Source organism: Arvicanthis niloticus, chromosome 26, assembly GCF_011762505.2.
Source record: "Arvicanthis niloticus isolate mArvNil1 chromosome 26, mArvNil1.pat.X, whole genome shotgun sequence".
Taxonomy (NCBI): domain Eukaryota; kingdom Metazoa; phylum Chordata; class Mammalia; order Rodentia; family Muridae; genus Arvicanthis; species Arvicanthis niloticus.
The window spans coordinates 26,265,780-26,290,008 of NC_133434.1; the positions used below are offsets into that span (position 1 = coordinate 26,265,780).

Below are 24,229 nucleotides of genomic sequence, written 5' to 3' on the forward strand. Positions count from 1 at the left end.
GTCAATAGTTGATTAAATGCACGTATAAGCTTATAATTTTTAAAATTACCATTTTTACATATCTGTATATTCTTGTGAATTAATTTTCTTTTTAGTGAGTGAATATGTTTGAAATGCTTTTGTTTTTCAATGTCCAAGATTTATTTCTGCTTTTATTTACCATAAAACTCTAGACAGTTATGCATCTGGAACCTTCTGCTCTTTTTGAGAATTTGTATTGCTTACAAGAACTTTGCCCTGGATCTCTAGTATAACTTAAATAATTTCTACTTTAGTAGTTTATAATTGTTACATAATTCTTTTTTTCAATTCTAGAATATACTCAGGTGTTACAAGCAAGTATGGCTGGTTTAACTTTTTCCTGCATTCACTCCTGTGAAACTTAATAATGTCTCTGGAAACTCAGTCTCTTACTCGTAACACTGTTTCATAATTTTTTTTTTGTTAAGTTTTGGATATCCTAATTGATATTATATCCTATATTCTCTAATTCCCTACTTTCAGTCTATATTTTATTCACTTGAGTTTCAATAATGTGATTTTTATTTGTAGATTTTAGTTTTTAAAGTATCTATAACTTTATTTTTCTCATTCTGCATACTTTCTTGTTTTTATTTTTGTAGGTACTCATTTTGTTTTTTACTGTTATTGTCAGAACATGGTTCATAAATGAAGCTGTGTAAGGTAATTTCTGAGACTTTGCTGAGAAAACGCCAAGTAAAGAAGACAAAGAGTTTTGCAATCTCTGTTCCTCTATAGCGCGGGTTATTCTCAGAATGTGCTTCCATGCCCCTCCCAGGTACAGGGAATAGGAATGTGCTTACTTCAGATTATTCATCACAGCTGGATTTTTGTCATTTGTGTGTGTGTGTCGGGGGGCGGTGTTTGGATATTTTCTTTATTTATATTTCAAATGTTATCTCCTTTCCTGGTCCCCTCCTCCCTGGGAAACCCCCTATCCCATCCCCCCTCCCCCTGCTTCTATGAGGGTATTCCCCCACCCACCCACCCACCCCCACTCCCACCCCCCCATCCATCCTGGGGCATCCAGCCTTCACAGGACCAAGGACCTTTCCTCCCATTGATACCCAACAAGGCCATCCTCTGCTACATATGCGGCTGGAGCCATGGCTCCCTCCTTGTGTACTCCTTGGTTTGGTGGTTTAGTCCCTGGGAGCTCTTGGGGGGCGGGGGAGGGGGAAATCTGGTTTGTTATTTGTTTATGTATCTCTAAGGAAAACATGTTTTGTTTTGCCATGTGTGGCTTGTCCTTGTGATTGTACACTTTACTCAGGTAACTCTTCTTAACCCTCAAAGTATGAAGTGTCTAGAACTTTGAATAAAGCTGGCTATTGGATGAGACTTTAGTCAACCTCATTTTTATGGCTCACTCTCCCAGGTTCACACCACCTACTAGAGTGATGAGTGATAACTAACCACATTTCCAAGATAGAAAGAAAGCACGGTAAAAAAAAAAAAAACCATATAGTGTATGAATAGTATTTCCTTATATCATATAACATTTTGAAGGATTTCAAAGAAAAGAACCCATAGAATGTATAATTTGTTCATATCATCACTCTGTATATTTTCCATTAGGCATTATTTTTTAATTAGCATTATTTTCAACACACATGGTACATTTCATTAAAGACATTTTCATACAAGTGCATAACAAACTTGAACTCTGCTCCATCCTAAACACTCTACATTTCTTCTGTATCTCTCATACCACCCTCCTTTTAGACCCATCCATTCCTCTAGATATTTTCACCTCTCCTTTCAGGTAAAAATATAGACAGTTTAACATGTCTATAGAAAGTTTAGGATCCATGAGTGATAGAGAACATAATATTTCTATTTCTGACTCTGAATTAATTTTCTAACTATAATAATTTCTAATTGAATCAATTTTTCAAAGTATTATTTCATTCTTCTTTCTGCCCGAAATAATTTTCATTGTTCCTATTACCACATTTTCTATATCCATTCTTCTGTTGATAGAGACCTAGGCTAATTATTAGTTACTACAAATAATACTGTGATAAATACAAATGTCAATTGTTTATTATTTTATTCTGTTGATTTATGAATGATCTAATTCATCTTTGTCCTCTATTCCTGAAATTCTGGCTTCCACTTGATTCTGTCTACTCAAGAGGCTTTCCTCTCTGTTCTGTACTTGCTTTACACTCCTATGATTTTATCTCATTTATTTTCCAGTGTTTCTATCTCTTTTTGTTTTATGCTTTTCTTTTACAGTCATTCAAATTTAGTTTGAACTCAAAGGTAATTTTATCATTGAAACTGTTCAAGAATACAGAGAAGGTGTCTGGGTAGTGTTTATACCATTGTAAAGCAAAGTGACAAGTCATCAAATGAACAAATCAATCTCTTGCAAGTAGTTTCATTAAATAAAGCACCATTGATATGAACACTGGTGAAATACTGGCTGTTTTAAGATCTACTTTTTCTTAAAAGAGATCTTCCAATTGAAATTATTACTATACAACTGAAAACTTTGCTCAGTTCATCTCTAAGCATGGCCTAAATAGCCAATTTCAAGTTATGTACAGCTGTTAATACTGGATATAAAAGGTTAGCAAAGTTAGATTTTATGCCCCATTTTATAATCAAGTGTTTCTATTTCTTTTCTGAAATCTTCTATCATGTGGATTTCTTTTATTCCCTCTGCCAGTTAAAAAGGTTCTCTTTGAAGCCATTTAGGAGTTTATAAATTCTTTAAATTTGTTGAACACTGTATACTCATTTTTTGTATTCTTTGTCTGGGATTTCACCTACTTCACTCCCATTGCAATTAGTAATTAAGAAATTGCTATTCTTCAGAGGGATCATACTGCCATGATTTTATTTTGTTCTTGTATTTCTGCATTATAACTTAACACATCTGAGTTAATTTTCTTAGCTGATTAAAAAAAAAAAAAACCCAGCTGTGCTTCATTTCAAATATTTCAATGTTTAAGTGGGGGACCAAGTTGTAGTATGGTAGAGGTGTTGTCTGTCTCTCCAGTGAACTTGGGATGCAGTTCAGAACAAAATACATAGTCCATGTTCTTACAGGATATGGATGTGTGGCACAAATCCTTTCACGAGTACAAGCCCACTTTGCAGATATCATAACAATTCACTTAAAACAGTTCTTTATTTAACTTTGAAAAGTTTGGGGGGGGTAAAGGAACAAAGTATGGTATATAGTAAGACATTGGTTACAAAAAGAAGAAATGTAAAGGCAAATTGGCAAAAATAAGGCTTAGTAATAGATAACAGAAAAATATCATGGGGGAAAAAGTAGATGACGGGGTAAGTTGTGGTACTGTTATGAATCACAGAGTTCAATGATCATCACAGCTATGGGAGTTACAGTTAAGAGATAAAAGGAGAAGTTGGATGGAGAAGAGAGGGAGTGAGGTAAGATGACAGGGAAGGCATATGGACCCTACCAAACAGGGATAGCAAGTGCACAACACAAAATGGGATGGATGTGCAAATAAGTACAGTGATCCAAACCCAAATTGATCAATCTCAGAAGTATGCCATGAGAAAGACTGTTTTTTTTCCTGCTTAAAAGATAAAATTAAAGTGCAATAGATAAAAAATATGCATCATTCAGTAATTTTGCCTTGCTGAGGTAGATTTTGAATGTCTTTGTTCTCTGTGATATTTCAGGTAGTAAACTGTGCTGATGGGGAAGATGGTTTGCACTTCTGTTCAGTGGTGTAAAACCACATTTGTAGTATGCAATATCCTAGGAGAGTTCGAACAAGCTGCCTCTTAGACTGAGTTTCTGCTCTATTCCCAGTAGGTGTCAGTCCTTCCTTGGCTTTTGCATGGCTTTTACCAGAAGATGTTTGCTTTGGGAAATTCCTATCATATTTTCCCCCATGTGTGCTGGATGGGAATCCTCCACTTGAGTTTCTAAGTCTGAGGCTCTGAGACACCCATAAACACCCTACTGCTTCCTTCTCTGGCTGCTGTCTTGGTGTCTGTTCCACTGTCCTATGCAGCTTTACATCATGCACATCATGTGTTAAAAAGCATGGCTCTTGTACGACTGTGCTGGGAATTGCAGGGTACTGTCACCCAGGCAATAACTGGATCTCTCAGCCATCAACAGACTTGCCAATCATACCTCAGCATCCATCTCCATCCCCTGTGTGGGGTCATGTCTTTGGCCATTTTGTCTTTAGGCAATGGTCACCTTTCTTGTTTTTAAACAGATGCTTTCTGAATATACTAACCATGCTTTTTTCTTGTGTTACTTACAAACCAAAAATTACTTGTGAAGTAGTTGATTTGGGATTATTTTCTTGGGTCATTAGAAAGTTCTAAGTTATTTGGGGTAGATTTTTTCATGTCTTAAGGATACTGAACCCAAATCATTAGAACAAAAGAAATACTGACAGAGGTATTTGGTAGTTAGAGAGCAATTTGTGTGAGTCAGTTCTTTCCTTCTATCATGTGGATCCTAGGGACTGAACTCAGGTTGTCAACTTTATTGGCAATCACTGTTAGCAACTAAGCCATCTTGCTAGCCTTTGTTTTTTCTTTAAAAAATTTTAATTAAAATACAATTACATCATTTCTGCTTCCTTCTTGACCCTCCTTTGACAACCCCTAAACTAATGTTATCTTCTTCTTTAAAAATTGTTTCTATATAAACATATAAGTAAACAAACAAACATGTAAATACAGCCTGCAGAGGTTTGTTCAGTGTTGCCTGTGTATATATCTTTCTAGGACTGACCATTTGATATTGCATAATCTTAATTAAATGGCTAATCCCTGGGGAAGACTCGTTGCCCCTTCTCAGGAGGCTTTACTTGTGTGCAGCTCATCTGGTGAGATTTCCACCCTCCACATGGAGCTGTCAACTGGTTTTGGGATTGTTCAGGTCTTACTATAGACAGATCAGGAGGTGTAAGCCAAATAAACTCTTATACTCCCTGGTTGCTTTTTGGTCATGGTGTTTATCAGAGAAACAGACTGGCTAACTGGAACAAACATTTACTGAAAAATGAGTAGTGAGCCCGATCTGCTGCAGTGTTTTATGAATCCTGTCTTTGTCTGATTCCTCATTGTTAAGTCTCTGATGATCTTTGTACATTATATTTGCCATGCTCCAATGCCATCCATGCTCCAGATACTATAAATCACTAAGGTACCCCTCATTTTCTTGGCTTTTGCAAGGCTGTTCTGAAACATGCTTTAAAATCTTTCTATTTGTATATCTGAGAAACCTTAGCCTTACTGTAAGTTGTTTAACTTCTCTGATGTTACGTCTTCTCTAATGTCAATGGCTAGACAGTAACTCTCATAGAACCTTGCATTTAATTTTATTGACTCAAAAAGTATTTACTAAGCAGGAACAAAAATTTCTAGTTTTTACAAGTTTTATTCTACCTGCTGTAGAAGGTTGTTAAAAAAAAAGTTACTTTAAACGGAGTGAGAGAAATCCTCTTAAGATCATACTGGAGTCAAGACCTGCAGATCAAGAAAGAACTCATGCAGCTACTGAATGAAGAGCTGTCTGGTGGTGGGACAGGAATCTAATGGCAGAGTGCTAACATGTTAGAAGGGTACACATCCCAAAGGCTGCAGTGCAGCGAGCGAGCGAGTGAGAAGTAAGTGCTAAGCGGTGAGGGAAGAGATACAGCTGGACTGTGTTCATGTTTTCTAGGTCATCGGAGTAGTTCTTTTTACCTAAACAAGGTGAAGAGCCATTGAAGGGTAGTGAGTAGGGAAGGCATGCGACCTGGTTCATGAACTGTCCATGATAGGGAGTAGCTAGGACAGAAACAAAGCCACTGTTATTGGATAACTTATAAAGTATTATGTTTTCTTTTTTTGTTTAAAGATTATTTATTTTATGTATATGAGTACACTGTAGCTGTCTTCAGACACACCAGAAGAAGGCATCAGATCCCATTAGAGATGGTTGGGAGCCACCATGTGGTTGCTGGGAATTGAACTCAGGACCTCTTGAAGAGCAGTCAGTGCTCTTAACCACTGAGCCATCTCTCCAGCCCAATACTGTAGTTTTCATTTGCTCAAAATCAGTCAGAGTCAAGTGATTCCTAGAGGGATATGACACACAAGCATTCACAGTTGTTGGGGAAAAATAAACTCTTTACTAAGGATCTATCTTGAATGTGGTTTTTAGGTTGCTAATTAGGCCATAATTTATTATATAATAAAGATTATTATGCTTTTTGTGGAGATAAGAAAACCTCCTAAAGTAAAAAGTGCCACACATGTCACTATAAGATGTTATTGACTATGATATATGTATATATATATATATATGTATATATACAAATTATATATATTATATACATTATATACACACATATATACATATTATATATACATTATATATATTTTTTTTCCTCTGTTTTAATGACTAGGTGATTGCCTGCCTGACTTCCCTGAACTATAACTAATTCTTGGCTCTTAGGCATTTTATTTAATTTTCAGACATTGCATGGTGTTTGAAAAAGCAGTGGTCAAAGAAAAAGAAAACAATGAAAGCACCAAGTGCTCTGTGCCAGGAGGGAACAAGGTCAAAGCGCACGTGGTACATCTATTCAGCCTGTCATACGTAAGAGGACCTTATTCTTTCTGTGGTTTTACAAACAAAAAATGTTATGAATCTTTAGAACCTACACTTGGCTTCTGAGTTGTATCACAGAAACTTGAGAGCATGTTCTCATGGGTTATGTCTCTGGAAATCATCATTAGCCTATGTAAATTATGGGCAGATGGCGCATCCCATGTCTAAAATGCCTAAATGACAGAAAAATTTCAGAATTCACATTTTCAGGTTTTGAATAATTCAGAATAATTATGTATACATTATGAATTATCTTAGAGATAGGAAAGAAGTATAAAGAAATTAACTTACATTTCACATTACTTTATACACATAAACTGAAAACGATTCTATTAACAGTTTTTACCAGAACTGTGTGAGTTCCCTTTCACAGCTGTGACAACATATGTGACATACACAACTCAAAAGGGGGAAAGGTTTATGTTAGACCACAGTTACAGTTGTCTGCTAGATCACTTTGGGCCTGTGGAGAGATAGACCAACATGGTGGGAACACATGGTTGAGCCAAGCTACCTAATGGCAGCCCGGAAGCAAAGACAGACAGACAGAGGAAGACGGAGAGTTTTGCCATTCTCACCTGTCGGTGAGAGTTCAAGATCAGTAAGCTGAAGAGTTCACAAAATGACTACTTCATAGAAAACACTGGCTGAAGGAGTTTCCAAATCTGCCAGGTCATGTGCCTAGGTAAACACTGAGACAAGCAGCTAAGGCTCGTCCACCAGCATTGCTCTCTCACCACACAGAAGGCTGTATTACCAGCAAGGGAGGCTGCTGATTAATCTGCTGATAACTTTTTCCCATCACTCACTTCCGCTTTCCTTAGCATACAGTTTGTTACTTCAGAGTCCTGAGGTTCTTGATGACTTTTCATTTATCAATTTCTTCATCAGTTATTCATTTTTTTTCAGTAAGTACTCTAGGGCCCATAGTGCTCACTCCTCAACTCTATGACATTAAAGGTGGAATCAATCACAAGCTTCCTGAAGGAAATGCATCTTGAACACAAAATTGAAAATAGCAGGCAGAGGTACACAGGGAGAGGTGGGCCTATAAAAGAAACACCTCCACCAAGAAATGAAGAAGTGATGGAAGGTACAGGCATAATATGTGATGATGGCCTTAGGGGACAGAAAGGAAAGACCAAGAGAAGGCCTGTGAATGTGGCAGTATCTAACAGGAGAATAAGGTTCAAAATTAAGCAACTCAATGTTTGACCCTATTATATGCAGAACATGGTTTTTTGTTTTTAACCAGTGATACAAGTTTAAATAAAGTAGTTTTACCTTTTAAGAACTCAATTAGGTAAAACAAACATGATAATCAGCAACTACTAACATGCAGTGAGTGACTTATAATACAGCCGTGATAAAGCTGGGCAGGTTAAGGCAATGGGGGAGCTGGAAAGCTGCCTGTTGGTAGAGATTACCGAGGTTATTTTGAAGGATAAGTAGGGGTTGGCAAAGAGGACTGGGTATTTTGGAAAAAAATGATGTAGATATTCAGGGTGGAAAAATACCAGTAAAATCAGTCATTTTTATACATGTACAATTTATAGATATATAAAAATATTAAATGTATTCACACATTTCCCTTATTCCTACTCAATAACTGATGGGGTTAACAACTGAAAATGACCAATAGCTTTTACCAAGCTATAATACTCAACAGGACCCCTGTGTTCATACAGTGAGAATCTGCCTTTCTCCAGTTCTTCTTTCTATCTACCTGCAGGCAGCTTTTTCTTTTGGGAGATGACAGGAAAGTCAGTGGGCACAAAGGACTGTACATGTGAGCCCCACCCTTCACTCTGAAGACAGCAACACTACACTTCTGCTGCAGCAGTGTCTTCTTCCCATCTTTTAGACACTACTATAAAATCTGGTTTTGAAAGACTAATTCAGAGCAATCTATATAAAAACTGCATGCTATTCATCTTATCATGCTGTAATTGGTCACTGTAGTGAGCAGGCTTGACAGTTTGTAGATTAAAATGTAAACACTGGGTTTGACTCAGTTATGTTGAGGCCAACTGTTCCTGACAGTCTCTGCAACATGATAAACACCGTCTGTCTACAGTTCCCCAGTATTTGAAAGTTACGACAAACATTTTGCTGAAATGTAAACAGCCGACATCATGACGAGTGAAGCAGCACACTGCAAATTTATCTAAAATCAAGAAAGCAAAGATCTTGTTTGACACCAGATAAACCATTAGTGCTCACCAAGGGAGCAGCTCTGGGAGGTCATAAGTGTTGTCATTAGTCTTCAAAAATATGTACTAAAGACATCGCCTTAACTTGGTTCAAGAGAGAGTAAGCCAACTGAAAAATAAAAATATTAGAAGCCAGTATAAAAACAGAAAGTACTTATTTAAATGACAATTTTAAACTGAAGACTTTAAATATTCACTTTAATTTCTGCAGTTTTAATACTTTCTAAGTCAAAGAGCATAGAGTAGAACTTGTGTCTTATTTTCCATAATATTCAGTTATCCTTTCTTCTACTTCAGCTTTATAGAATATAATAGTGACTACTAATCTTTTCACAACGTTCATGAAAAGTCACGTAATTCTAATGAACAACTGTTGAAGACCTTACGTTATCTTAAAATTCTGATACTGTCCACAATCCAAAGAGCATTATTTTCTAAGTACATATTATAAGGTTAAGGCAAATTATAAATAATAACATGGTAAAATTCTGAGCTTAAAATATTGCTGACTGCATTTTTCTATTATTCTAAAATGTTTATCACCTCTACATCTTTGTATTTAGAGATTAATAAGAACTTTTTATGTGAAAATAAATATATTTATATTTTGGTTTTTAAACATGTAAAATAAATGGTCAAAAGAGGAATGGATATCACTTTCCAACACAATAAAAATTTTATTTAAAGTTAGATGTTCATACCAAATACTTTTCTTGAAACAGGACATTATAAAATCAAAGACAAAAGGATGAATTGTTTCTCAGTGAGTCCAGACTAGTTCAGAATGTTTCTTTTAGAGTATCAATAACATATCAAATATTCTAGTTTCCTTTATCTGCCCCAGATGGGGCAGGGGAAACAGTGCAGTCAGTGCACCCCTGAGGACCTGACTGTGGCTCTTCAGCCCAGGAGCCACATATAAGTGGAGTGGAGTGGCTAGCATCTCTAGTTCCAGTGCTGGGTTGGTATAGGGAGGTGGGTCCAGGAGCTACTGGCCAGCCCATCTAGCTGAATCAAAGAGCTCCAGGGTCAATGAGTGACAGTAACCGAGGAAGAGACCTAATATTAACTTTTGGTCTTCAGGTACACATGTACATATATATCCATGTACACACAGGAACACACACACACATTAAACAAACATAACTGCTAAAGATTCATGACCATATCTAATGCTACAAAACAGGAATGTGATAGCACTCTCTGTCACTAATTCTAATGATTTTTGTTTGTTTGTTTTTAAGCTAGAAATTACTGTGCTGCCCAGGCTGTCACTGAGCTTTAAACAGGTGACCTACTTCAGGCCAGGTAGCCAGTTACAGGTGTGTGGTTGTCATGGCTGACTGGTTCTGATGTCTTGCTCAATTCTACATGATGGTTTGTCATCTACATCTGTTATCAACTTTTCTTCTCTTTCTCCCATTCTTGCCCTTTGTACTTGCCAAGATACCCAGACCGATTGATTTTTTGTACCTAAGATCTTGACTATACCAGAATACTCTCAGATAAGCAAAGTACTTTATTGTGTCAGTTTATTCAATTGGACTATATTTTCCCATTGTCTTTCAAATCAGTCCTGAGACTAAATGCAGAAATTGTATATTAGATGGCTTTAGCTTAAATCTACAATTCACAGAACAAACAAAAAAGCATAGTAATACATACTAGATGAAATTGTACATTTTGGTCTATTTCTCATTCTCGCTTCAAAGATACCTTTAAAAAAAAACTCCTGAAAATATAAAATCTATTATCTTGTTAACTAAATAATGTCACCCACCCATTCACTCAATCTCCTACAAATTGTTTATAGAGCCTCGTGACATGTCGTGTACCAGAATGCCTTGTAATGATACAGAGAACAAAGGACTCTCAAGAATTCCAACAACTGTGGAGGAACACAAACCAGTCATCGGGCTATTTTTATGTGGGGATGATTTTCCTAGTTACATATCAGCATTATTAGTGGAGACTTTTATTTATTTAGTCTATGTGATCTAAAGCTTCTTTTTCAATTTTTAGTCTAATATTTTCAAACAGCCAGGCATAGTAGTCTATGACTGTAATTTCAGGTCTTAGAATGCTGAGACAGGAGGGTTGCTATGGATTCAAGGCCAGCTTAGGATACATGGTGGAATCTCATAACACAAAAAGTTTAAAACTTAACAATAAAAAGGATAGAATTACCCAGTCCCATATTTACCATTTAAAAGTCCCAAAATCATTCTGAAGGATGAGGGACTATTGTAATAAACTAGCAGTAAGCACTACGGCGAATAATATAGCTTTTTCTGTTTTTCTTTTTGTTGCTGTTACCTTTCACTGACCTACAGAAACACATTATATACTTGGTTGAGACTCAGGTAGGTGATTTACACACTTCTTCCAGCCCTCCATGTTAGTGTTCTTTAGACTTATTCCTAGTTTTGCTATAGGCTGTCTGCAGGAACAATATCTTCAATCTCACCTCAATTACTTGGAGTCTGCCTTTTGGTGCAAATTCAGGATTGCCCTAACCCGCTCCCTTTTAGATTTTCCTTCTACCCCATCTCCATTTCTTTGTGACACATATGCTAAACTACTAGGGAACCCATAGCTACCATATTTGGGTAAATTCCAGAAGCAATAGTGACCACAAAAAAGAACACTGACACACCCAACGAAGATGAGACTAGATATCTACGCCAAGAAACACATCAAACACCATAAGTCCAGGTGCCTAGTTCTCAGCACAAAACACAAACATGAATATCCAACACAATAGGCCTCCTCCAAAAGCCAGAAACCTTACTGCAATAGGTACTGAGAAAAACAATTTAGCTGAAGCGACAAACAAGGACTTGAAAATAGAAATTATGAACATGTTCAAAGACCTTAAAGAAGATATAACTAAATTCCTTTATGAAGTCTCAAAAACACAGTTGAATGAAATAAAAAACAATTCAAGACATAAAAGTACAATCTAACAAAGAAACAGAATCATTAAAGAAAACCCAAACTAAGATAAAACTGGAAATAAAAATCTTGGGATATCAAAACAAAGCTCAGAGCTAAGCCTCACAAACAGATTAGAAGACATGGAAGAGAGGTCTTACAGACAAGTTAGAATGTTAATCTACAAAAATCTAAAGATAAAACATACACAAAATATGGGCTACTACAAAAAGATCAAACTTATGAATAATAGGTATAGAAGAAGGAGAAAAATCCAGGTCAATGACACAGAAAATATTTTTTAACAACAAAAAACCCATACAAATAACTGTCCATAATCTAAAGAAAGAGATGCTTGTCAAGGTATAAGAGGGTGTATACAGAATTCTAATTCTAAATATACAAGACCAGAAATTTCCCATAACACATAATAATCAAAAAACTAAATGTACAGAACAAAGAAAGAATATTAAAATCTATAAAAAAATCAAGTCACATGTAAAAGCAGGGCCATTAGAATAATACCTGACTTTTCAATAGAGACACTAAAACACAGAAGGGTCTTCATAGATGTTCTGCAAGTTCTGTGAAACCACGGTGCCAGGCCATACTACTATAGAGAGCAAAACTATCAATTACAATTGACGGAGAAAGAAAAACATTCCATAAACAAACACCAAATTTACGCAATTTCTATCCACCAATATGGCTTCAGTCTAAAGAGGCTAACTATATAGACTACACCTAATTATACCTAAGAGGACAAAAGAAAAAAAAATCCAAGAACAGTAAATAAAGGGGGGAGGGACTCTTATACTGCTACAACAAATTATCAGTACTCAATAAAAATTGCTCAATAATAATTCATTATTTAATAATATCAATTCCAAATAAAGAGACAGAGACTAATAGAATAAATGAGAAAATATGATTCACCTTTCTATGGCATCCAAGAAACACACCTCACCATCAAGCATAGATATCCCTTCAGGGTAAAAAGATGTAAAAGATATTCCAAGAATGAACCCATGAATCAAGCAGGTGTACCTATTTTAATATCTGATAAAACAAACTTGAAACCAAAACTAATCAGAAGAGATAGAGGAGACTATATACTCACTAAATGAAAAATCTACCAAAAGAACACTGCAATTCTATATATTTATGCACCAAACACAAGGGCACCCAAGTTCATAAAAGAAATACCATTATAGCTAAAATTGTACAGTGATAATGGGTGATTCAAATGCAATACTTTTACCCATAGATAGGTCATCCAGACAAAAACTAAAGAGAGAAATTCTGGAGTTAAATAGTATCAGAAATCAAACAGACCTAACAGAAATCTATACAACATCCTACCCAAATATTAAAGAATATACTTTTCACAGCAACTTATAGAAAGTTCTCCAAAATGGACCACATATTTGGACACAAAGCAAGTCTCAACAGATATAAGAAAACTGAAGCAAAACCTTCATATTATTTGACCACCATGAATTAAGGCTGGATATCAACACCAACAGAAACAGCAGAAAGTATACAAAGTAATGGAAAGTGAACAATTCTTTACTGAAAATCGGATTAAGAGAGGAACCAAGAAGGAAGGTAAAACCTTTAGAATCGGATGGAAATTAAAACACAACATATCCAAACCTATGAGAAACAAGGAAGGTAGTCCTCAGAGGGAAGTTCAGAGCACTAAGTTCCTATATAAAAAATATTGGAGAAATCTCATGTTAATGATTTAATGATACAGCCTAAAGTTCTAGAAAAAAAAAGCAAAAAGAAATAATACTCAAAAAGAGTAGATGGGAAGAAATAAACTCAGGGATGAAATCAGTGAAATATAAAAAAACAAAACGACAAAACAAAGATAAGGAATCCATGAAACACAGTGGTCCTTTAAGAAAACCCAGATTGACAAAGGTTGGCCAAATTAACCAAAGAGATTGGTGTAGAAGATCTAAATTAATAAAATTAGAGATGAAAGAAGGGACATTACAACAGACATCAGGGAAATTTAGAGAAATCAAAAGGACATATTTTAAAAATCTGTACTTCATGAAACTGGAAAACCTGAAGAGCTGGGTCTAAAATAGGATGTATTATGGAGATACCCGACTCCTGCAAACACTGCCTCTGGGGCACTACACAAGTACCCAACAAGAACTTCTTTTCTTTTAGAGAAAAGTTAAGACATAAGGTCAAAAAAAAAAAAAAAAATCAAGAACAACTTTTCTTTTTTGGGGATTGTAATGTGTAAAATGTTACCTCAGGTGGGGTTTCATTGAGCCTATTTCTATATTTGACAAGAATGTTTTAACTGCTTGAGAGAATAAATGACAGTGAAATATTAAACATTTCATTCATACTTACTTTGTCAAATAAAACTGTTTAAAATACTTTCGAATTTTAGCTCTAGCATTTACCATGTGACCTTGGTCAGGTTAATTTTTCTATTTAAATGTCAAAAGACAAAATCAGAAGGTACTGTAAGAATAAACATGAATATCTGGCTTAGACAAGGGCTTTAGAAATAAAATTCTGGAAAATGGATAGGTGTGTGAATTGTACAGTAGGAAGCTTAGCTCTCGACTTAGCTGAAACATTAGGACAGTGCAGTTTTTCTGTAAATGTGCAGGCTGATACCTATTTCCAATGAGTGGTTTTGTCTCTTAGTGCTATGCCAATTATGAATATGTTACATTTGTTCTCAAACAAGTTAATATCAGTTTATTATAGCCCGCTATTGTGTAATTTCAATAAATAAAATAATCAAACTGAACGTTTTGGGAAGAATGTCATAAAGAACCACCAGCAAATCAGTCTTAGGTTAGTGAAATGACAGGATAAGAGAAAAGATAAAAATCTAGCTGGGCAGCAGTGGCTTTGATTCCAGGTCTTTGATTCCAGCACTTGGGAGACATAGGCAGGCATATCTCTGAGTTCTGGACTAGCCAGGTCTACAGAGCAAGTTCCAGGACAGCCAGGGCTACATAGAGAAATCCTGTCTTGAAAACAAAAAACAAACCAGCAAACAAATCTGGTCATGAACTCTGATCGTTTTAGTGCTTGCTTCATGAAAAAAGCATAGAAAGCAGGTGCTGGAGAGACAGCTTAGCCATTGATCCCCCTCCACTGATGCCTGACAAAGCCATCCTCTGCTCCATATGCAGCTGGAGTCATGGGTCCCTCCATGTGTACTCTGTGGTTAGTCATTTCATCCTGGGAACTTTGGGGGATGGGTCTGGTATGTTGCTATCTTTGTTCTTCCTGTGGGGTTGCTAAGCCCTCCAGCTCCTACAGTCCTTTCTCTAACTCCTCCTTGGGGTCCCTGCACTTAGTCTGATGGTTGACTGTGTGCATTTGCATCTGTATTGGTCACCGCCTCTCAGGGAACAGCTATACCAGGCTCCTGTCAGCAAGCTCTTCTTGGCATCAGCAATAATGTCTGGATTTGGTGTCTGCAGATAGGATGGATATCTAAATGGAGCAGTCTCTGGATGGCTCTTCCTTCTGTCTCTGCTCCATTCTTTGACAGGAGGAATTCTGGACTGCTATTTTTGAGATGGGTGGGTGGCCCTGTCCTTCAACCGAAGACCATGCCTACTCACTGGATATGGTCTCCACAGGTTCTTTCTCACATTTGTTGGGTATTTCTGCGCATGTCCTCCCTGTTGGATCCTGGGAACCTCTTGCTTCCCTGCCATCTGGGACTTTCTAGTGGCTACTCCCTACGCTCCCCCCTTAGTTCACCACCTCCCACTTCTATACACCTCTGTTCAATTTCCTGACCCTCTGTACTTCTCCCCTATCTCCCCCCAAACCTAATGCTGCCTCCCCCTTTTCCTCCCCTCCTGTTTCCCTCCTAGACCCTTCCCTCCCTCTACCTCCTGTGATTATCTTCTTCCCCCTTCTGAGTAGGATTTAAGCATCCACACTTTGTTCTTCCTTTTTCTTGGGTTTCATATGGTCTGTGAGTTGTATGGTGGGTATTTCAAGCTCATTTTTTTTTGGGGGGGCTAATATCCACTTATCACTGAGTACACACCATGTGTGTTCTCTTGTGATTGGATTACCTCATTCAGGAGGTAATCTAGTTCCATCCATTTGCCTAAGAATTTCATGAAGTCACTGTTCTTAATAGGAGTAGTACTCCTTTGTGTATCACATTTTCTTAATCCATTCATCTGTTGAGGGACATCTGGGTTGTTTTCAGTTTCTGGCTATTATAAATAAGGCTGCTATAAACATAGTGGAGCATGTGTCCTTGTTATATGTTATAGCACTTTTTGGGTATATGCCCAGGAATGGTATACCTGGGTCCTCAGGTAGTACTATGTCCAATTTTCTGAGGATCCACCAGATTGGTTTCCAGAGCAGTTGTACTAGCTTGCAGTCCCATCAGCAATGAAGGAGTGTTCTTCTTTCTCCATATCTTTGCCAACATCTGCTGTCACCTGAGTTTTTGATCTTAGCCATTCTGACTGGTTATAATTTTATAATTTTAATTATAATTATAATTTTTATAATTATAATTAAAATTTTATATAATTTAATTTTTATATAATTTTATATAATTATAATTATAATTTTTGATCTGACTGGTGTGAGGTGGAATCTCAGGATTGTTTTGATTTGCATTTCTCTGATGACTCAGGAGGTAGAACATTTCTTTAGGTACTTCTCGGCCACTTGAGTTTCCTCAGTTGAGAATTCTATGTTTAGCTCTTTACTCCATTTTTTAATAGGGTTATTTGGTTCTCTGGAGTCTAACTTCTTGAGTTCTTTGTATATTTTGGATATTAGCCCTCTATTAGATGTATAATTCATAAAGATCTTTTCCCAGTCTGTTGGTTGCTGTTTTGTCCTATTGTCCTATTCTGCCTTACAGAAGCTTTTCAATTTTATGAGGTCCTATTTGTCAATTCTTGATCTTAGAGCATGAGCCATTGGTTTTTTTGTTCAGGAAATTTTCCCCTGTGTGTTTGACACAAAGAAATCTCTTCCTTTTCCATCAAAAAGAAGGTGAATAAATATATACTCAAATGTTTTAAGTTAAAATGAGGAATTTGGCTATCATTTATCATGACGTCCTTGTTGCGCTTTCAAACTCAACAAAGCAACTGCTGATAGTAATTATATTGCCTAAAAAGTTTACTACTTACAAACATTCCTAAAGAATAATTTGGCATTTTGTACTTATTTCATATTTTCATTATAATTTTTGATCTGAAATTATACTATTGAGTCAAAGCAGTAAGAAGTGCATCGTACTGGCATAAAAACAAACTTAAAAAAAACCAGTGTAACAGAAAAGAAGTTGCAGAGTGAAACTCACACAACTAAAGATCTAACTTTAAAAAGAGGAGTCGAAAGCACACAGTAAGGGAAAGTCTCTTTAACATGTGGACAAGTGGGAAAACTGAATATCCATCTACAGAAAAATGCAATGTGATCCACATTCCTCACACTGTACAAAAACAACTCAAAAGTCAGAAACTTGTGGAAGAAGTTTGGGTAACAATACTCTATCATGCAGAGGCAAGAGCTTCTGAAAGGAATCTGTAATGCAGAATCCCAAGAACTGACAAATGGGCTCATGAAATTAAGAAGCTCCTACAAATCAAAAGGAAACTAACAGAATGAATAACAGACTACAGAATGGGGGTTCTTTATAATCATACACCGGCAGAACATTACTGTTTACAATATAAAGGATAATAAAACTTAAATACCAAAAATCCAATAAAAGAATTTCCCAAAGAAAAATATAGAAATAGCTAAAGAGTACTTGATAAGGGGTTCACCATCTTAGACATCAGAGTAAATGCCAATTTAAGCTGCTCTGAGATTCTATCTTACACTGGCTAGTTTTCAAAAAAACAAAGGATGGGGACTAGAGAAAAGAATACATACCCTCTGGCAGAGAACCCAAGAAACACATCAGAGACTCACAACTGAAACTTTAACTTCAGAAATCTGCCAAGACCTGCACTCCCATGCACATACTGGCACAGCACACAATTATAGTAATGAAATTAATATAAAAAATGATGACAAATGCTGGTGAGGATGAAGTAAAAGGGAATCCTCATATACTGCTGATGAGGATGTCACTCTGTGAAGCTATGATAAGAGTCACTGTGAAGGCCCTTCACATAACTACACATAGAACTAATACATGGCCTAGTAATACCATTCCTGATTATATACCTGAAGGGTTCTATATCAGTACACTACAGAGATACTTACATCCCCACAGTTATTACTGCAGTATTTCCAACAGCTAGAAACTGAACCAGCTTAGACAGCCACAAATAAATACATAAAAAAATATGATAATAAACAACTGAATTTAATTCAGCAATAAGGAAATATTAGATCATAAATATTCTAGAAAATGAATTTAACTGAAGAGTATTTGTTAGACTTAATAATACAAACATTGTATATTTTCTCATATTCAGACAGTTGATTTAATTATACAGATGTATATATGTATGCACGTGTGTTTGTGTGTGTGGTGGGGGTTAGGCTCTGAAAACAGAAAGGGGACCATGAAAAGGAAGGACAAAATCTTAAGGGAAAGAAAGGGGAGGGAATAAAAGAAGAATGGAGTGTCTACAGCAAGGCACAGGGGGAAATGGAGACCAGAGACCGTGGAGAGAGAAAGAAAATACAACAGCATATATGTATGAAAATGTCATGATGGTATTTATTAGGTGCTATGTTAAAGAAACAAATTAAACAACTCAAACTTTCCATTTTGCTTCCAACTCTCTATCCTGGGAAATAAGTTCTAGTGTATCAGTGTATCGTGGGTGTTTACAGAGAAGAGAAAATAAAACAAAGCAAAACAAAAACTCCAACCAATTGAAATAAAAGTTTAAAATAAAAAGGAAAAAAATAAAGACTCATGGAGAAACTTAAAAGTAAGTTAATGATACAAAAAAAAAAATCAATGGAATACTGAGCAGACTTTAAAAACACTCCAATGATAAAGTTTCTCTTTTGGTTTATTGAAGTTATGTGCTGCATCTTTTCTTTATTTCTTTCTTTTTTTTGAGACAGGGTTTCTCTGTACAGCCTTGGCTGTCCTGGAACTTACTCTGTAGACCAGGCTGGCCTCGAACTCAGAACTCCGCCTGCCTCTGCCTCCCAAGTGCTGGGATTAAAGGCATGTGCCACCACTGTCCGGCTGTGTTGCATCCTTTTGAGATTAAAAAAAAAATCTAGCAAATTAAAAATTAATTAAATAGATCTTCATCAATTGATGTAGAATAACGTTTTCGTATACTAATTTGTAAAAAGTACTATATTATAATGAATTAAATGTGCATATATATGTATATATATTTATTATGTAATACATATAAAAAACATATGTAGAAGAATACATTCCAAAGAACTAACATTTCTGATACAGAAAGAGGAAGTTAGGAGACAAAAGTGACAAGAATTTTATTCATTTCATTTATATACTTCTGCATTGTATATTTTTAATATACAGAATACATTAAGTGTATTATAATAGTACAGATGATTCTTCAATAAGGTCTTGTGAACCTAAATGTCCTCAAGGCAGAGACTACCCAAATCCTGACAGTCTCCTCACATGACTGAATATCATGTGTTCCTTTCACTCACATTTAGAAAAAAATTTTGTATGTTACCTATTTTCTATAACATATTATTTTAATAGACAGAAACTATCATGTTCAATTTTTAAAATTTAAATACACAGAGTTATTTAGTATTTGAAATAATTTATATTCAGAATATCCTAAGTCTTGAGTATGAAGGAGGTGTTGTAATTCTTAAGGACAATTCATTTTCAATCCTAGTCCATTAGTAGAGGAAAATCAATGCAGCCAACTTAAACATATTAGACTCATATGAAGTTGCTCCTCTGTCCTCTTTCCACATCATGGTATGTCTTTGTTCTCTTTAGGAAAATTCAATTAGCAGCATTAGCCTCCTCCTCTGTCAGTGGAAGGCAACATGGAGATTCTACTCACCACTCAAAGACATGTAAGCAGGGCTTGCTGATTTTCTGACTTGCTAGTTAACAGAATTATAGCTCCTTCTATAAATGACTCTATGTGTCTTCTCATAAACACAGTGACAGCTCCTGAAATCAATCTTTCATGACCTTATTGATTAGAACACTTAGAAATAATGAGACTTCAGTGGTAGCAGAATAATGCTTAGAAAAATGAAAAAAAAAATACTCCGATGGGGGCTTGCCTATTAACATCTCCAAATTCATCTTTCTACCACCCCTTTCCTGTTACACTCACCTAGATCCAAGTATGCTATAAAGTTAATCTCCATTTGCCCGTGCACGTGCAATTTTAATACTCGATGGTAACATTTAAAAACTAAAATAAATAGGTTTGAGATATTTTTGATCATTGTTTTTCTAAGCTATAAAATCAAGGTATCATTCCCAAATGAAGTGAACACTAGGATTTGTTTCAAGACTGAATCAGGAGAAAAGCCATATAAAGAAAAATCTAAATATCAAAAAAAGCTTTAAAACTGTTTTAGTCATCTGGATATTTTTTTTTTTTTTTTGCTAAGATAATAGTAATTTAAAGCACAGCATCAAATACTTTTAGTATTCAATCTTCTAATTCAACTTAACTTCTCATAGTATTTGTATGTACTTCAGCCCAGAGAGGAGTGGTGACTGCCTGGGAGTCTACCTGACTTTCCATGAATTCTGGATGAAATGCCTCTAACCTCTTCCTTCAAGTGAAGAGCTTAGTTGAGTTGAGAATGAAGGGAGAATCCTACTTTCATTTCAATAACTTAGCTTATCTTGGACATAGTAAGGAAACAATCGTATTTCACTAAAATATGAGCCTGTAGAGATCGCACCTGCACAGGGACACCTGCATGCTACAGGTTTCCAGTCAGCACACTAGCTTCTGCAGGATTTTCTAAGCTTTACACTGAGACAGAAGGATCATTTGAGAACAGGCGGTCAATATCAGTTGTCTACTAATTTACACAGAAAGAGCATGTGAGAGTTCCTTTTCTAAGTCTTTCCAACACTTAGTATCTCATAGTTTCAAAGTCCTTTGCTGCAGAAAGAGCAGTGATATGGTTATCTCGCTGGCATTTATGGACCTCAGTTGTTGATGACGATAAGCATTGAGTGTCTTGTTTGAAGCTTTGCTCATTTCCTAATGAATTTTCTTTCTTAATTCTTATATATTTTCACTAGTCCATTTGCCAGTTAAGTATGCGAAAGTGTCTCTGCATTCATGGCATTTAGTTTTGTTTATACTATATCACTTTTTCTCTAAAAATTTATAATTATTTCTCTTGAAAATAAATGTCTGTCAGTACTGTTACAAAATAGGAATGTCTTAAATTTTAATTTGTACCCTATTTCTACAATAACATACTTTGCCTCCAATCTGTAAAGAGTTCATATTTTTAAATGTTTTATGATCCTTTAATTCATATGACTATTACTTGACTACAGTGGTAAACTGTCACAACTCCATGAGATTGATATGTAATTATATGATTACTTTTCAGAGAAGGAAACTAAAGCCTACCAATGTTTATTTTAACCAGAAAATTCTTTATGATTAAGAAAGATTCTACTTGCTTTAGTTAGTATTAGTTAATATCTGCCAAGAAGTCTGCTAATTTAAAAGAAGTCAGTTGAACTGAAGAAAGCTGGCATCAAGTTCCACACTCAAGTACTGGCATTTTTTGTTCTTACTGTCACTATTTCCGAGAACCTGGACTTAGATAAATGTGGTTAAAAACAGTAAGTGTTTACTTACTGCATGAAGCAGTTAATCACTAAGGTAAGCCACAGACAGAATAGTGTGGGAGAGGTAGGCAGCATGATGGAGAACCGTAGGCTGCGATGGGAAGACACTGACAGAATAGAGTGGGAGAGGTGGGCAGCATGATGGAGAACCGTAGGCTGCGACGGGAAGACAGCAACAGGCACGAGGTACTAGAGGCTGACATCACTCAACATCACATCCTGAAGGTCAAAGGGGCCCATTGCTAATATTTATTTGTTTGTTTTTAATTATAATTAGTAAGAAAAGAAGGTCTTTAATTTGTTCTTCTCAATAGCAATACCACTTCCAGAAATATAAAGATTAAATAATTTATGGTCTCACTTCCCAAAGGTTATTTTAATGATAGCTCTTCCATTAATGTTACATTAACATGGTCTTACTGAAAATTTTCTACAAATTATTTTACAAAAGTATTTTATGAATTAACTTTCGTTCAAGATAAATGTTTAAATTGATCCTTTGCACAGATATGTACAAAATTTTCTAAAGAATATAAAGGTTAAGTTCTTACCTTGAGATATTTGACTAAAAGTAGCACTTCAGGGCTGGTAAGTAAGGCAGCTTGGTGGGTAACAGTACCTGCTGCCAACCCTGTCAGCCTGTTTCATCCTGAACACCCCCTACACACACACACACACACACACACACACACACACACACACACACACACACACAGTGGGAGAGAATTGAGTCCTTCAAGTTGACTTCTGGCCTCCATGTGTGAGTCATAGTATGTATGCCCCCCCAACAAATAAATATAGAATAAAATTCAAAACTAGAACTTTAGGAAAGTGCTCGATTTTCTTTCTCTTCTCTTTCCTCTTCTCTCCCTTCCTCTCTCTTTTCTTCTTTTCTTTTCTTCTCATTTCTTTTAAAGACAGGATTTCTCTATGTAGTCCTTGTTGTGCCAATATGCTGTAAACCAGAGGGCCTCAAACTTAGAGATCTGCCTGCTTCTCCCTCCTCAACTGCTGGTATTAAAGCCATGTGTCACTGGCTAAAGAGTTAATTTGATTCACAATAAAGTTGCATACTTCCCCCTTAGGACTGTTTTTGGGAACGTTTACCACACTGTTTAGGTTTAACCTGCCTATGAGTGGTAAATATGGTTTTGAGTTGCTATGTCTACATTTTGTAGACAAGCAATATTCTGCTCCTAGGAAGAAATAAATAAATTGTGGTGACAATAAGGTGTAAGGCTTACTTAGTTTAAAAGGCAACTCTAGGGCTGGGAATATGCTCAGTGCAAAGTACTTGCAGTGCAAGGATAAGGATCTGAGTTCAAATCCTCAGAAGACTCACAAAAACCTGGACACTATCACAATTTATGTCACTATAAATTAATAAAATCATTTCAGTAGTTACTAAGCAATGCATATATTTATTCATTTTAAATTTGAGGTAATCAGATAATCAATATCTTATTTTTATATTGTAAAAATTTACAACAATAACTACAAAACAGTAAAACAAAACACTGAAATCATACAAACTCTCTTTTCTGAACACAGCAGAATGAAACTGAAAATCAAAGGCAGACATATACAGAAAAGTTGGTAAAAACTGGATTTTAAATTATATACTCTTAAACAATGGGTAAAAGAAATTACAACTCAAATTAGAGACTACTTTAAAATAAATATGAAAATACAATGCAACAAGACTTATGGAGCACAATAAGAACTGTTTTCATAGGATAACTTATGGTTATATTAAAAAAATATAAAATCACAACTTAATTTTGTGCCATAAGAGAAATGTAAACAACCCTTAGGCCAATGAACTTAAGGGAACACTGTCAGAGTAGAGATGAAAAAAGGTGAAGGACAGAAAAATAAAGAAAAATCAATGATAACAAAAGTTAGTTCTCAGAAAAGAAAAAGACAAAAAAACCTAACAAATCTTTAGGTCAAGTTGGGTTGGAGAGATGATTTAAGTCTCTGTCTCTTTCTCTCTCTCTCTCTCACACACACACACGCACACAATTAGAAGTTAATGTGGGACTTTTGACACTGTGGCTTTATGAAACAATAAGGATTATTAGGCAATATTAGCATCAACCATGTCAATGAGTGAAATAACAAAGATAAGAAGACCCAATTCACAGCAACAGGTAAACTACTAAAACTAATTAAACAGAAAACCTAAATCAATGTCAAGTACTGATGAAGTAACTGACAACTTCTCAACCAATAAAATTCAGTACCAGATGGCTTTATTGTCAAAATATGTCCAACATTCAAAGAATTAATATCAACCTTTCATAAATCCTTCCAAAGAATGAAAGAGGAGATACTTCCTAATTTATTCCAATAAGATCATTATTACCCTGATATTAAAGAGAAATGAGCAAACTGTAAACCACTGTCTGTTATGTAGAAGCCAAAATTTATGACACAGTACATAGTATGAAACAAACAAACAAAAAAATAGAAACATAAAACAAAAACAAACAGGTCAAGAAGAAAATACACAAGAACTTGTAAAAAACAGTAGACAATATACTCATATGAGGTATTGGACTTAAAATGTAAAATAAAAATGATTATATAATCTATGTGTAAATATAATTTGTCTTTGAAAAAAATAAGAAATTGGGGCTGGAGAGA

At 35.6% G+C, this 24,229-nt stretch overlaps 1 protein-coding gene across 7 annotated transcripts in view; it reads right to left on the reverse strand.

Annotated features, from left to right (window-relative positions):
• Nucleotides 1-24,229, reverse strand: part of Scaper (S-phase cyclin A associated protein in the ER) — a 325,065-nt gene that overhangs the window by 127,363 nt on the left and 173,473 nt on the right. The window contains exon 1 of one of the 7 annotated variants that reach the window (XM_076925325.1): nt 18,893-19,032. The exons of the other annotated variants lie outside the window; for them this stretch is intronic. The gene's annotated coding sequence lies outside the window, so the exon portion shown is untranslated. Of the gene's footprint in view, nt 1-18,892; nt 19,033-24,229 lie in introns of those variants that run through there. 7 annotated transcript variants of the gene reach the window in all.